The 15,879-nt window shown below is 39.4% G+C and overlaps 1 long non-coding RNA gene across 1 annotated transcript; it reads right to left on the bottom strand.

Moving 5' to 3' along the window:
- Positions 1-9,176: 9,176 nt before the first annotated feature.
- On the bottom strand, positions 9,177-9,602 carry LOC119028996. Its single transcript, XR_005077875.1, has 3 exons — positions 9,485-9,602; positions 9,336-9,401; positions 9,177-9,245 (listed from the first exon to the last, which is right to left on the bottom strand). It is a non-coding gene; the product is annotated as an uncharacterized LOC119028996 (long non-coding RNA).
- Positions 9,603-15,879: the final 6,277 nt, after the last annotated feature.

Genomic DNA, 15,879 nt, shown 5'->3' with positions numbered 1-15,879 from the left:
TTCTTTTTCTGTCCTCTGTGTGTTTAAGCACCTATCTGCTCTCCCTCTCACACAATCATAGGCTTTCTCACCCCTGTGTGTGTTTTGACTCTTTTAGCTGGGCTGTTTCCCTCCCTCTCAACCCCCCTTCTCTCTCTCTCTCTCTCTCTCTCTCTCTCTCTCTCTCTCTCTCTCTCTCTCTCTCTCTGTCTCTCTCTCTCAGCTTATCAGTCTATACAAACACAGCATGTGTGTCAGAGAGGGAAAGACAAAGAGAGTGCAAGAAAGAGAGAGAGAGTCAACGGCTAAGTAAACTCCGTAGGTTAATAATTACAGGTTTTATCCAGCTTGTTGTACCTGCCCTGCTGCCTTCCCTCTACTTCATTTACACCCCCTCCTTCTCACCCCCCCTTCTCCTCCACCTCTTTCTTTTTATACACCTGAGGTCTTCAGACATGTCACTGTTTGTATAAGAAGAATCTGTATTATTTCTTGACATGGAAATAAAACCTTCACAACTGTTTACGAAGCTGTCAGTCTCACATTCTCTTCCTCACTATGCAGGTCTATGTCAGTTTACTGTGTGTCATCCATGTAATTGCTGTTACACAACATGCAAGGCTGTTTAGTGAACATTACACCAAAGTTCAGGTCTCTGCATGTTGACATTCACATTTGGCTGAAATGAATAGAATAGCAGCTAATGGCTAAGCAAACGTGTAAAAATTCTGGTTTGGTCATTTCAGTCAAACCACAGTGACTTTCAGTGATCTTGTGTGGAGTGATGCTTTCCTCCAGGACTGTACCTAGAATAATAATACTGAATACATTTATACCTTGGAGAATATCAGATTCACACTCATACATACTCTCCTCCTCCTTCCCTTACACCCTTCCTTCCCGTATTCTCCTTATCTTACATCCTTCCTCCTGTTTTGAGCAAGAAACTGGAGATGTTACCCTCCAAGTTTGTGGGATGTCCCTGGACCTGAGGTGGCAGACAGGCAGCAATGTTCTTCTTGCTGCTCAGCCTGTCCTAGACGTTGTTGGTCTGTAATGTACTGTGTCACAGTCTGGATCAGTGTTGCCAGATGGGAAATGTTGAACTATCGTACCAGAGTTTTAAAATGATGGTATTATGGGGAAAATCACCATATGCGAGTCATAATGCATCATTTTAACCCTAACACATTTTTTATATGCCAATATAACATTTTTTTCCCCTCTGATACAAAAATTATGGTTGATAACTCTGTAGAAACCATCAAATGCAAGCTACATTACCGCCTCTTCAGAGCCACTCCTCCAAAACACACAAACTTGCACTGCCTGACTACATCAAGCCCCCAGGAAGAGTGCCAGTGTGTAAAACACTGGAGACATATCTTAGAGTGTCACAACCCCTACAAAGTGACTTGTTTCTCTATGGGCCTCTATTCTCTGTGGTCTGTGAACACAGCACATCAACGCTAACCATACCCAACAATCTTATGTCTTGCATGTAAAAAAGCACATAATGACCGTAACAATGGGTATTGTTGGTGCTCACATCTCTCGAGCAGATTAACATTGGGAACTGTTGGCTGCACTTTCTCTGCCCAGTAGCTTTAGCAATACATCCACCTAGCCCTGTGGAAGATTGTTGGGCAAAGTGCAAAAGATAGAGTGTGCAGAGACAGGCAGCGCATAGACAGACAGACAGACAGACAGACAGACAGACAGACAGGTAGTTTGTCAAACTGCCTGTGGCTAGGTATTGGTGCATCTGATACCTTTAAATACCACAACAGACACAGCTCACTGAGGCCCTGATCACCCAGGACACTATCTGCAGAGTCATCAGGAGCATGCCAGGATGTTGTTGCAAGTACATGATACAGGCACGTGGAGGCCATACACACTACTGAGTCACATTATGAGTAGCCATGATAAAATACATTCAAGTTGGATCAGCCTGTGGTTTAAATTCTTAACTTAGATTTTCCTTGTTATTTTTAATCAAGCCCTCAATGGGTTGATTCTGGTTTCCATTGACTGTTGTTACATCATTTTGTTCTCACCAGCAATTTTTTTTTTTTTTTTATCAAGATCCACACATCCATCCATTGTCTGTAACCGCTTTATCCCTTTTATGTGGTTGTGAGGTTTTTTGCTGGAGCCAATCCCAGCTGTACTCCCTGGACAAGTCGCCAGCTCACCGCAGGGCCCGCACTGATGGCAGAGGCCGCCATGCTGGATGCCAGTTGCACATCAGGAGCAATTTGGTGTTCAATATCTTGCTCAAGGACACTTCGAAATGCAGCTCAGCTCAGCCTGGAGCGGGGCTTTGAACCACTGACTTTTCGATCACTAGCCAACCTGCTCTACCTGCTCAGCTTACCTTTCTCGCAGTGTACAATCATAGATGGCGGAGCTATTTTACTAGGAGGGGACAAGTTACCCCCACCTTTACCCTGTCAGACTGTTCAACACCCATAACCCTTAATGTAGCACCACAGGCACCTACGTATCTCGCACTACTTACCACTTCTACCTCCACAATCTTGTGCACAACACTGTATTTATGCATCCAACCTTCAACAAGTCATATATTATAGTCATATAATCATAAGCATAATCATTTTTATATTTCATCTTTTCTTTATTATATGAATCTTTTTTAGTATTTTAAGTCTTGTACTTATTGTATGTGTCAGGCCTGGACTAGTAGGAGGACTCAGATGCAAAGTGGGATCAGATAAACAGGCTTTTATTCTGAAATTCAGAAGCTCTTAGAGTGACAAAAGAACAGGCTGTGAAAAATTAACTAATCTAGAGCAGGGGTGGGCAATTAATTTTCCCAAGGGGCCACATGAGAAACAGGGACTGTTGTGGAGGGCCGGACCAATAGGCTAAACTCAATTCTGCTCAATATTAATTGTATCTTTTTATAAAAAACAGAAAACTGTAAGGTCTTTGATAAGCTGTGACTGGTTTCATCAATGAAAATGTGTGTTCACATATGTAGGTCGATCCAAAGAGAACCAACGTCTTCTGAGCATGCCTCCTCGTGTGGAAAGTTCTCGTCTTTGAGAGAAGAATAGAAATCCAGCAGTGATACTGACTTGAAGTGCTCTGACAGCACTGTCTCGGACTGCAGGTCAGTGACTTTGAGCTGAACATCACTAGGTGCATTGTCCACACTGCAAGTGAAGGGAGAAGAAATCATGTGCATTTCACCCTCAACTGTTTTGAAGTCTTGAAATCTCCCTGAAAACTCACCATGCAGGGCCACTAACATGGATGAGGACCTGCAGAGGAGATTGGTTGCTGGTGCGGCTTCTTTCAGGGTTTGCATGAGGGTGAGCATGTTACCCTCCAGCTGGCTTAAGAGAACTGCAACTTTCTCATGAAAGCCTTTACCAGGCCATGCATTTAATGTGCAAATTGGCCCTTGCTTTGCAGTTTGGTGTTTAGTTCATTCATTAGTGCAGTCACATCAACAGCAAATGCAAGATCAGCCATCCAGTTTACATCTGAAAGCTCTGTGATGTCTTTCCCTTTCACATCACAAAACTCTCAAATCTGTGCTCTCAGGTCCCGTACTCTTTTAAGCACCTTACCCAGGCTGAGCCACCTGACAGCTGTATGATAGCCTTTGTCACCATGTTCAGTTTCAAGCTCCTCCAAAAATGACACAAACAGCCTGTGATTTAATGCGCTTGTTCTAATGACGTTAAATGTTTTAGTTACAACATCAGTAACATGGTTCTGTTTTAGCACTGACTTACACAACACATTCTGATGTATAATACAATGCAAAAATACCAATTTCAGTTCTGAGTTCATCTTGCATCCTTGCAAGTCCGACATTCTTTCCTGTCAGATTTGGACAACCATCGATTGTAACACATGTCAGTTTGCCCCATTTAAGTCCCAGTTCATCAAAACATGCCTTTACATCAGTGAACAAATCACTCCCCGTCGTCTTCCCTTTCATTGACTGCATTGCTGCCAGCTCCTCCGTTATCTCAAAGTCTTTCATTATCCCACATACAAAAATGAGTAACTGGTCTGTGTCGCGGACATCACAGCTCTCGTCCAGAGCCAAGGAGAAAAGTTCAAAATTGTCTGCTTTGCTTTGCATGTGAATCTCCAGGTTTCCCGCAATGTCTTCAATCCTTCTCGTTACGGTTCGCCTGGAAAGCAGCACATTCTCAAACGCCTCTTTTTTCTCTGGGCAGCAGAGTCCACCAAACACTCTTAAATAAACCCCCCTTCAGAAAATGGCTCACTGTTTTTGGCGATTTTGTGGGATATCACAAAGCTGGTCTTGACTGCCGTATCCCTGGATGATTGGGATCAAAATGTACTCATAATTTTGAACATTTAACTTCATCCACATAAAAACATCAATCAACATGTTAACTAGAACTAGAATACAGGAAATGACTTCTACTCAGTTAAAGATTTTCTATGGGTGAACCCTAAGAACCTTGTTAGACAGACCCACCCACATTCTAAATGCTTCCTACGCTCATATTTACATTAAAAAAGTTGGCAGATTTACCACTCAAAAGTCTTATTTGGCACAATCTGTCCTTGATTTCAGAGAGTCAGTAAAAGCAGGAAAAGCCTCTAAATTTCCAGTCAAGGACCATCAATGTACCTGCTGCAATGACAGATTCTCAGCTGTAGCTATCTAGCTAGCTAGCAGTGGTGGAAGAAGTAAAAAAAAAAAAAAAAAAACAAACAAACTGTAGTTGCAGTATTTTGCTTCTGAGATGTAGTGAATTAGAAATACAATTGCACCAAGTACACATACCTGGAATAAGTGCAGTACTTGAGAAAATGCAGTCAGTGAGGTTAAATGACCTTATACCTAGTAAATAGGTACTTATACCTATTTAATAGGCATAAGTACAGAATGATAACTGTTTATCTGTGCATTTCTTTTTAGTCTGCTTCAAGGAGTTGCTTGCCAACAAAAATTGGAGACAGAGACAGAGTTGCAGGCCAGATTGGAAAAGGCTGGCTGATACATCACAGAAAATATCATGGACAGAAACAAACAAAAGAAAAACCTTAAAGAGTGAGAATGTGAGCACCCTCAAACATTTGGATTGTATTTTTGGGGGGATATTGTTATTGTGTCAATAATAATTTGTCAATTTAAAATTACTTTTACTGTTACCTTGTTTTTATTTTCGTAGCAATCATGAAATAAAGACGCATTGCTGGTGACCAGCATACTAGCACCAAAACACAACATATGCTGGTCTTGCTGGTATTACTAGCATGCATTCGCATTGTTTAGAAATGCCTTTAACTTTGGCAGCGTGTATCATATCCGCCTCCTCTTTTTCCTTTGAAAGTTGGCAGCTACATGTTGATTTCATCTTAAAAGGGTGTATAAAAAACCTCTTTTCAAATCAGTTTGGGATCTCTGGGCTTCTGGAGACTAGGATTACATCGCTATTACATACACATGTAATAGTGACATACACATACCACATGGCTTACTTCGCTATGCTGGTCTTTGCTGGTTTTCACAGCAGGGCATTTCACCACTGATGGCTTGTTAACTGAAGGGTAACATCAGCTCCATGTATTAGTTTTTTTCTTAGCTGACTTGTTTAAAAAGAGAATCTATTTAAAACTGCAGTTGATGGTCACAAACATCGCATCATGCTGACAGAAGGTGAAACTGTGGATCTCAGGAAAAAAGTCAGCCTCTTCCCCAGATGATGATCTGTTGCAGTGTAGAGCTAGTTCATATAAGATTTGACTCTTATTTCCTTCTAGCATTTCGGTGCTTATCTTTTTCATGCTCAGTGCGTTTATATGTACATCTTATTAAGATTACAGCTATAGTTCGACTATGCTTCTCAATCAGATAACTGCAATTGTCCGAGTATACATGCCAGTGAGAAAATTGAATTACTGGCCGAAGCATGTACGCTACCGGTATGCTAGGTGGCGCTGTACCCATTTCAACTAATGGTAGTAGATTCACCTCCGGCTGACCTCTTTACATCACCAGCTGCCTCGGCATTCGAGAAAGATGTCGTATGAAGAACGGGACAATGTAAATTTCATACACGGTGTACATGATAATTACACAAACTAGATGCAAAATGGTGCTCTTGCTTGTGGTTATTTCGGAGGAGAGCTGCCGCCATCGCCGTCCTTCTACTTCCGGCTCACGGCCCCGGGAAAAAAGTCTTGAGCCTAAGCAGAAATCCGATCTGATCTCATGGAGCATATACATGCAGGATTAATGCGACTATCAATCGAATAATCTAGGTGTCTAGACCCGATCCGGTCTGATTTTAGTCACACTAAGGTGTATAAATACATCTTAAAAAAACAATCATAGTTGGAGTAACACAGTGATTTGGTTTTCTTGAGTGTCATGTAAACGCACTGACTGTTACCACATTTAACACAAGCAGAGAAAAGGCTTAGGATAATGAAACATTCTCTAAGGTTATATTAATAGAGGCTGAGGTTGCTGGAATGTGAACTTCCTCAGATTAAGCATGGTGTCGACCTGCCCAATATGGAAAGTATCATGAGATGACTTTTGTTGTGAATTGGCACCATACAAATTAACACAGATTGATTGAAAGATCAGAGCCAATACTGCTACTTTAAACTCCACCAGGTCAGAAATTTTGATGCTATACAGTGAATGTGCTAGTTTTGACAATGGATTTCTATTGCCCTAACCCTGTATCCTGTGACCCAACACACTCATGTTGTTAGCTACAATATGTTTCTTAGCCTGAGAAGACATTACTGTATGTCTTATGCCAGTTAGCTCAATATGCTAAATTTTGTAGCTAAACAAACTGTGTCAGGAATGTTTACCCAAAAATAAAAATACAGTCATCACCTCCTCCCCCATGCTGATGGAAAGTGAAGTTTTGTAGTCCACACAACATTTCTGGAGCTTCACAGCAATGTTGTAGCATTCTCCTAAACAAGTGAAATAGCTGGAGACTGGAGAATGTAATAATCCCCCCCCGAATCCATACCGGAAGTCTCAAACTGAAGTTAGTTAATTGCCAAAATAAAAGCTTAAAAAACATGTGCGTTTCCACATAACATAATTCTATGCATTTTGTGCAGTTACCTGTTTATTGTAATGGTGTAATTGAAGTTTATTGTCTTGCCATGACTTTACTCACAAGTTAGTTAGAAGCCTATAATTATAATAACATTTCATGGATTTAGCTTCAATATCAATGTTATGAATACAAATGTAAATATTATGTTTGTGTGGTGGTAGGGGGCTTCACACACACACACACACACACACACACACACACACAGACTGAAGAAAAACTAAGATTAAATAAACTGAATTCTCAAATTAGAGAATTAATAAAACGGTCACAACAAATGTCATACTTACCATCACATTAGTATATGGTAAATAGGATTTTTTATTCATTAATTAATGTTTCATCAATTTACAATTAATATTGATTGTAAATATTAATATTACGTTTAAACATGAATACAATGTTTGAGTGTGTGTATGTGGGGGGCTGCTTACACATATCATTCACACTAGAACTGAAATGTCATAAGGCCAACACTGTAAATCATTGGTGATAATACAGTGTAAGGAATATATTGCCCAGATATTATACAGGATCTTGTTTGTTGGAAGCTGTCATGCTCTCCCTGTCTTTCCTGTATATGGCCCACCCTGCCCACCAGAGGATGCCTTCATTAAACACAGTGCAGACTACCCACACATTGTTGGCTCAAAAGCATAGAAGTGGAGCTTAGCTAAAAGACATCAGCACTGCTGGTCGTTTTGTCACCTACCAGGGATCTTCAGGGATGAGAGGGGCATCATGAGCAACACAGTGGCCACAGACAATGTGGTGCCTGACAAGCAGCACAACCACATAACTGTCTGACAACGCCAACCCCTGATGGTGGGCAGAGGGGACCCCTCATTTCTCCTTTATATGTAGTGTGGCTATCTGGTTTCTTCCCTGCAAAAGGGACAGTTGACAATGAGGCCAATATAAAATATAATAATTATATAGAGAGATATAGAGATGGATAGAGAGATAGATATCTATATCTCTCTATATATATCTATCTATATATCTATATAATAAATCTATCTATATATATAATATATCTATATATCTATATCTATATATCTATGAATCTGTATATCTATATATCTCTCTAATTCTATATCTATATATCTATAGCTATCTATCTATATCTATCTCTCTCTCTCTCTCTCTCTCTCTATATATATATATATATATATATATATATACACACATATATATATACTGTATCTATCTCTCTCTCTCTCTCTCTCTCTATCTCTCTATCTCTCTATCTCTATCTCTCTATCTCTATATCTGTCTCTATCTCTCTATCTCTATCTCTCTATCTCTCTGTATCTATATCTCTCTATCTCTATATCTCTCTATCTCTCTATCTCTCTATCTCTATATCTCTATCTCTCTCTATCTATATATCTCTATCTCTCTCTATCTATATCTCTCTATCTCTCTATCTATATCTCTCTATCTCTCTATCTCTCTCTATCTATATCTCTCTATCTCTATATCTCTCTATCTCTATATCTGTCTCTATCTCTCTATCTATATCTCTCTATCTCTCTCTATCTATATCTCTCTATCTCTCTATCTCTCTATCTCTATATCTATATATCTATATCTCTATATCTATCTCTATCTATATATCTATCTCTATATATTTCTCTCATTCTCTCTCTCTCTCTCTCTCTCGCTCTCTCTCTCTCTCTCTATTTATATACTTCTCTCTCTCTCTCTCTCTCTCTGTCTCTCTTATATATAATAATCATATTACAATTAGACTCAACCGGGACACACATGCAACACAGCAAACACTAAACACATAAAGTATCAATACACCACTACAGTATATCACACGCTGTTGCGGTTATAGGTATACTACACACCACTACAGTGTCCCACCCGTGTGGTCACCCCGAGGAGATGAGCAGTACACCCGTGTGAATCCGGCCTTATACAGAGACAGCCTAAGAAGAGAGCGCATATAAGAGAGGAGAACAACCAGCATCCACGTTTTTAATTTATTTATTAATTTATTTTTTTTCATCCACATTTAATTTAATTCACTCAGAATTACAACTGACAATCGGCCCCCAGAGACACACAGAAAAAGAACCAAAGCAAGTTGAAATTCACAAAGACCTATGATTTAACAACAAAACAGTGGCTGGCCTGGTCCTTTCTCTAAGAGAGAAATAAAACAGATTAGTTGCCAGCCTAGTTTAATACCACAGCATATTCAACCTTTAACATAATCAATATATATAGGTCTACTTGGCAGGTCTTCTCAATTGTCCCACATCGCAGTAACTATGCAGGTGTAGTTGAACATTCCAAGTGCTACAGACACAAAGAGAGGCTTTAAGTAGACATTTCAACACAGTTTTAAAACATTCAATAAAAGTGGGCATTATATAATTTACCAGCATATCGGTGTCCATATCTCTGCAGCTGGAGTCACAATGTGATGATCCTGTCAATATTAAAAAGGCCATGCAGTGGTCTGTGTGCTCTGCAAGGAGCAAACACGCTAGATTATCCTGATAAAATGGAATAAATAGTATTAAACCCATGTTTTAGTAACTGAACTGCCATACACCTAAATGACCCCCCATACCTGCATGTGAGGTGAACCTCATGTGACTCTATAGGGTGTGTGTGAGTGTTGCCACTTAGTGTGTCAGACCTCCTGCCCAAATCCCCACACAAGTGTGACTGCAACAGAAGGGTTAGGGTTCCTGAGTCTGGAGATGTGTTCGTTTTCATGTGTAACTATTAAATGACTGTAATAATTAGACTTTCCTATTGTCGGATTGTCAGTATTCTATGAATTCTATTTTATTTCTGGAATACAGTTGAACACAACATTACACTATTATGTATAGTGTATATTTTACACTGGCAACATTAATAACTTGACTTGGACTTTTTTGTGACAAACATTTTATTGTGTTCCATCACCAAATATTCCAAAGTAGAATTACAAACCTCCATCTCACATCTCATCACACGTTGCTGTCCCCATGTCTTGCGCTGCACATGCACTGGAACACTCAATCCTCTGGAAGTTTTTCTGACGGCATAGAGGCCGTTACTTTGGTCAACAGATATACTTTGTAAGTGAGATTGTGTCTTTTACTCGGCCATGCTTCTTTGGATATGTAATAACAAATTCCTCTTGTACAAAACCACTGGGCAGTGTGGCCACCTCACATGGGCTGGTGGCACATCCCCAGTTACTTCTTCCTCTAGAGCAGTGGGGTCCTCTGAGGTTGGAGCTAGGGTTGACTGAGATAGATCTGGGGTCTTCGGGGATGCTGTTTGTGTGTAGGAATGGTCAATTTTGATGACTGACACAGAAGGTGGGAGTGTGTATGAAACACTCATTGATAATAAAACAGTAGGGTGGGTCTCGGGTGAGGGCGGTTGAGAAGGTGGAGCCGAGGTGAGCTGGGCCATATCACATTTATTTGTGCACTGTATAAAATGGGGCATAATAGTGTCTTTCCAGATTATTGTAGTTCCACAAAATGGACAGTGAAAATGGCCTCCATCTCTGCAGGGCAGATTGCATCGTTTCTAAAAAAGGGTTACAGTGCCTGAGAGACAAAGATTTACTTAACATCCTATACAGTACATACAAATATATTTTTCCTTACTTTAAACAGTTATGTATACTTCAAAAAGTGAAACAACTCCACTGACTGCTACAAGTAGGGATCTCTTGAAAGTAACTTGCTTTCAGTGCTACAATTTACCCACATACCACAGACAGAAGGAGTGCAACCCAGAGTAACATCGGTTACAATATGCCCTTAGACATGCAAAAACACAAGTATCATTCAAAATTACATGTGAAGGCATATGATCTCAAAAAGATACTTGATGAACATTCCCTTGAAATGCACTGCATTTGCCGCATGATTCAGTAAGTGGCTCTGGACGATACTTTCACTTTCAGTTGTGAATGTGGGGCAGACAGGACAAGCAAACACAGATGGTGACACGGTCGTGCACTTCAGCCTGTCACCTTCCTCCATTATAGAAGGGTGCATCTAGAAGGACACATACACACACATTATATATAGAATACACACACACACACACACACACACACACACACACACACACACACATAGGAATCCCATTTTTTTTAATACCTTTTACTCTTATTATCCTACCACTGTTTTTAATGTAAATGACTAAAATGTACACAAATTAAATAGAAATTACCTTAAATTTATTGAGGTGACAAACACATTTCCTCAGTACTGTACCATACAGTACATAAAGGAGCATCAAAAATATGACTTTGACTTGGTCATGTCTTCATACAGTAGTATATTTTGTATTTTTATGGGTTTCATTCAGGATTCATTGAAAAAAAAAAAAACATGAGCAGCTCTCAGGCAGATCCAGTAAGTGTTTGCATACCAAAATGTTCTGAAAAATTTAAGTTGTAAATATAATTTTTTTTTTTTTAGCAAAGATGACCAACAAAATGAGAAATTATACCTGTGACGTTATGTTAAGTTAGCATACTAACCAGCTAGCAGTGAAAACACCAACCCTTCCCCATCCTCTGAGCTCCCAGCCCAGGCAGAGTCAGCTAAGAAGGCTGTGGCTAACGGGGCTGACTAGGTAACAGCAGCAACAGTCACTCTTCAGACAGTTGGCTAACTCTCCCGCATTACACCTTTAATTATGATTTCTCAGTTCTGCTTCTTTGCAAAACAACAGTTTATCTGACAAATATAAGTCGTTAGGGAACTGCTTGGTGCTCTAGTACTCTTGTCTTTGGCCAGGCTAATGTTAGCCCGGACCATCGAGTCAAGCAGATAAACAGCCTTCACGACACATGACTCTCTAATTCTTCGATGCATCGCATTTGTAATATATATTAGAGCACGAATTACATCTTAGAGAAGATACCACATTCATTAGATGACAATTAAAAGACTATTTCTCTTACTGTCCCCCCGCTCTCTGTTCATAATCCACTAATCGGTATGATCGCCGAATAAGCAATACATTACACGAAGAAGAAACTTTCGCTTGAGACTTCAGGTATGGATTGGATATATGGCGGCGCCCTTGTCGGCCATCTTGACTGCAGATGGGTGTCTCTTGCTTTCAAAGGAAAAAGAGGAAGTGGATGCGATACATACTGCCAAAGTTTAAAACATTTATGAACAATGCAAATGTGGCAACAGAGGGTAAACAGGTTAAAAGATGATGGCTATGTTGGTGTGTATTCACTGAGAGTTTTTACACCAAACATAAGGTTATTTTGCTTATCTTTAGTACAAACTGTGACTTCCTTGACTTGCAAAATCATCTTTTAAATGGACAAACATCAAATGCATTGTCAATGGTACAATTCAAAATGGATCAAATATGTGTTTGTCTCTCACCACTGACAACTTTACCATTTCTTTCTGATTTAGTTATTTATTTCTGAAATGAGCTGTGAGCATTTTCTGTTATGTGTTGTGGCCAGACTGCCATGCAGACATGCGTGGTGGAATCTGTCGGTAAGAGACAGACAAGAGAAGACACACAGTCAACATTAAGAAGTGGCTATCAACTTTATTGTAATCCAGTAGAATAGAACATTGTAAAATATGCACATCTTATTTTACAAAAAATAGTGAGTGTGCTCTATACACTGTACTCAAGAAAGTATGAGGGATTTTCACCTTTAAACCTAACAAGATCATGACAGAATATCCTGCCAGCATACAGTATCTAATCATCAGTTTGTTCTGCTGTTTTCACGGATATGTGAGTTGTAATTCTGACAGGGTTACAACAGCAACGGTGTTAGTAACATGACTTAAAAAATGTGCTTGAGATATGATATTGCTCCATGACAGAAAACACACACACACACACACACACACACACACACACACACACACACACACACACATATATGCCTAGTGTGACCCCTTCAGTGGCAACCTCCTGGGCTGAAATGAACGGTGACTATGTCCACTATTTTATACAGTCAATGAACGAACTCCTATAACACAACATGGACATTAAAAAATAAAAGATCAAAATCAATAAAGGAGAAACAGAGATATGTTCCTTTTTATTCTAGCATTCTTGTTCCTTTTCAACACATAACATCTTAATCAGCCACAATGCAACTTCATAACATCACTGGAGGTAATTTATCAAATTACATGCAGTTCACACTGGAGCCACAGAAGGCTTCATACTATTTTTTACATATGCAGCAGTACTCTCTAAGACCTGCAAACATACTTTACTGTATAAATTGGTGGAGTTACCCTTTTAGTGCAAGTCCCCGAATACAAAACTCAAAACACACCCACTCAGGTGTTTTCATTTCTTCTGGTAGTTTTGACCTCTTTAGAGATGAATGAGATGATGAGAATTACATCAAACTGCTGCATCAGTATGGATCATAAATGGATTTCTTCATCATAAACAGGTGCAACAAAACCCAAAAAGTGTCAATCAAATAGTCCGGGCATACCCACACAGTACTGAGGAGAGATCCAATGAAGAAGTGAAAAACACCTGTGTGAGTATACCATGGAAGTGGATAAGCTTTAAGGGTCACATGTTGTAAAAACAGACTATCCCTGGAGAAATATTGTGGACTATACTCAAGTAAATCTTAAATAACATTAACATAAACACAATAACATTTGCAAAATGTACATTTCTGCAAACCACAGATATGTTGAAGCTTTGTGTTGCGCAAAAACAACACAAACAGGTTTAGGCACAAAAAAACTTTTGAACTTTTGGTAGGATAACATTTTTGTCTTGACTACCTGCTTTAGGCGCCAGAAACATGGCTGGAACTGGTCTCAGTTTTGTTAAAAATACCAGGTGTCTCCTGATATGAAAGTCAGGTCAATTACATATAATGTGAGTTTAATTTGTAGAACTGTCAATATGGTATGGTGTGCATGATTCAGTGGGTGCAGAAACATTAACTATCAAACAAACCATGTTGACATTTAACAAGTGCCAACCATTTTCCGTGTAGACCTTGAATGTGTCTTCTTTCCGGACAGCCGCTGACTTGCATTACTTGGACACTATGAAAAGCTTTAAGCCTGTGAGACAGTTGCCTTGCTGCTGTGGTGATGATTCAAAAATCAAAAGAAGAAAATATGCATACAAAATCAGCTTGATTTTGTGTGGAAACACAAACACAAGAAATTAAGGATGATGGGGAGAAGGCTGCTGGTAAACTACAATTACTACATAACATACTGGGAATGTATGTAGGAATGTAGGAAATGATAAAGTACACTGATTGCTTGGATATTCGTTGAAAAGAGTATACTATGACCATAAGATCTGGACCATGTATAATACTATGTGTATTATCAGTATGAAGTACGGACACAGCTGTAAAGTACAAACTACTAATATTCACTGCCAAGAAAAATTAGTTAATAATACATTTGAAATATCTAGAGGCAGTTATCTCTAATTTCTAACAAACGTCAGCCCTTGGTAGGAGCTGTGCAGTAGATAACAAAAATGTCTTGACAAACGGAAACAGCAACAAAAAAAATCAGTTTGAAGCATGCAAATATTTCTGTGGGGAAACACTGATGTAAATAACGCACAGCGACTGCACGGAAAGACTTCATGTTAACAAGCTAACTGAACATCCTTCCAGGAAACTGTTGAATGCTGCAGTGCATGAATGGGAAAGTTGATCTTTCACTTATCCGACTCTTAACGGGTAACATTTGTATGTTCTGGGACATTCAGGGGAAGTCTGGTGTGCTCTACAGAAATGTCAAATATTTACAGAAGCAGCATGCTGTAGCAGAAAATTGAAAACATAATGATGGATATACAGATGATTGCATGTATGGTGTAGCACAGAGACAGAGAATTGTAAACTCTTCAAAGTGAATGTGAAATTGTAATTGGGATAAAAAAAAAAAAAAAATACCAGCATGGTCCTTAAAGTCTGGCTCACGTGTGTTAGTGGAAAATGATTCACCAGCTTGACTCTGACCATTTGGAAGACATTGTAGTGGATTCACACTGGATACATAACCACACCAGCAGTCCCACCCCCTGCAGGTCACTATCACAGCACTGGGCAGCTCTTTCAGCAATAGACTAACACACCCCAAGTGAGTGAAGGAGAGGTATCACAGGTCCTTCCTTCCTGCTGCTGTCAGACTGTACAACCAGCACTACTCCCAGCAGGCCTCACTGTGCACTGTGCAATACCACTATACGAAACTCATTTCTGGTTTGCACTATCTGCATCTGGCTATTTATTTTAATACCCATATTTATTATTTGTATTTGTAAATAAAACTGTACCACCACAGTGTTAATTTTGTACAATATCATGTTTATATGTATATACGAGTCTTTTCTATTTCTTACCTTTTTGATTATATTGTTTGTTTTTTACTATTGTAATGTTTTTTGTAAATTACTGTCCTTTGGCTGCTGTGGCAAACAAATTTCACTGTTTGTGGGACAATAAAGGAATACTGATTCTGACTGATTCTGATGTAATCTACCTTTGGCAGTAATGTAAATGAAACATTGTCAGAGATAGAGATTGTCTAAATGAACATGTTAATGAGCACTTCAACTTTGCCAATTCTGGTCACAATAGTAGGACACTCTAAAATGTTTTCTCATTATGCGACATGCATTGGCATCATTTCACAAGAAAATGTCATGGATGTCGCAAGTTTTGAGGGAGTGTCTAGTTGGTATGCTGACTACAGGCATGAGCATGTAGGCCAAGCAGTACTTGGGAGGGTTTAAGTTTATACAGAATCAGCTG

Source organism: Acanthopagrus latus, chromosome 1, assembly GCF_904848185.1.
Source record: "Acanthopagrus latus isolate v.2019 chromosome 1, fAcaLat1.1, whole genome shotgun sequence".
Taxonomy (NCBI): domain Eukaryota; kingdom Metazoa; phylum Chordata; class Actinopteri; order Spariformes; family Sparidae; genus Acanthopagrus; species Acanthopagrus latus.
The sequence above is the reverse complement of the archived record's forward strand: the minus strand, read 5'-3'. Positions and strand labels throughout refer to the sequence as shown.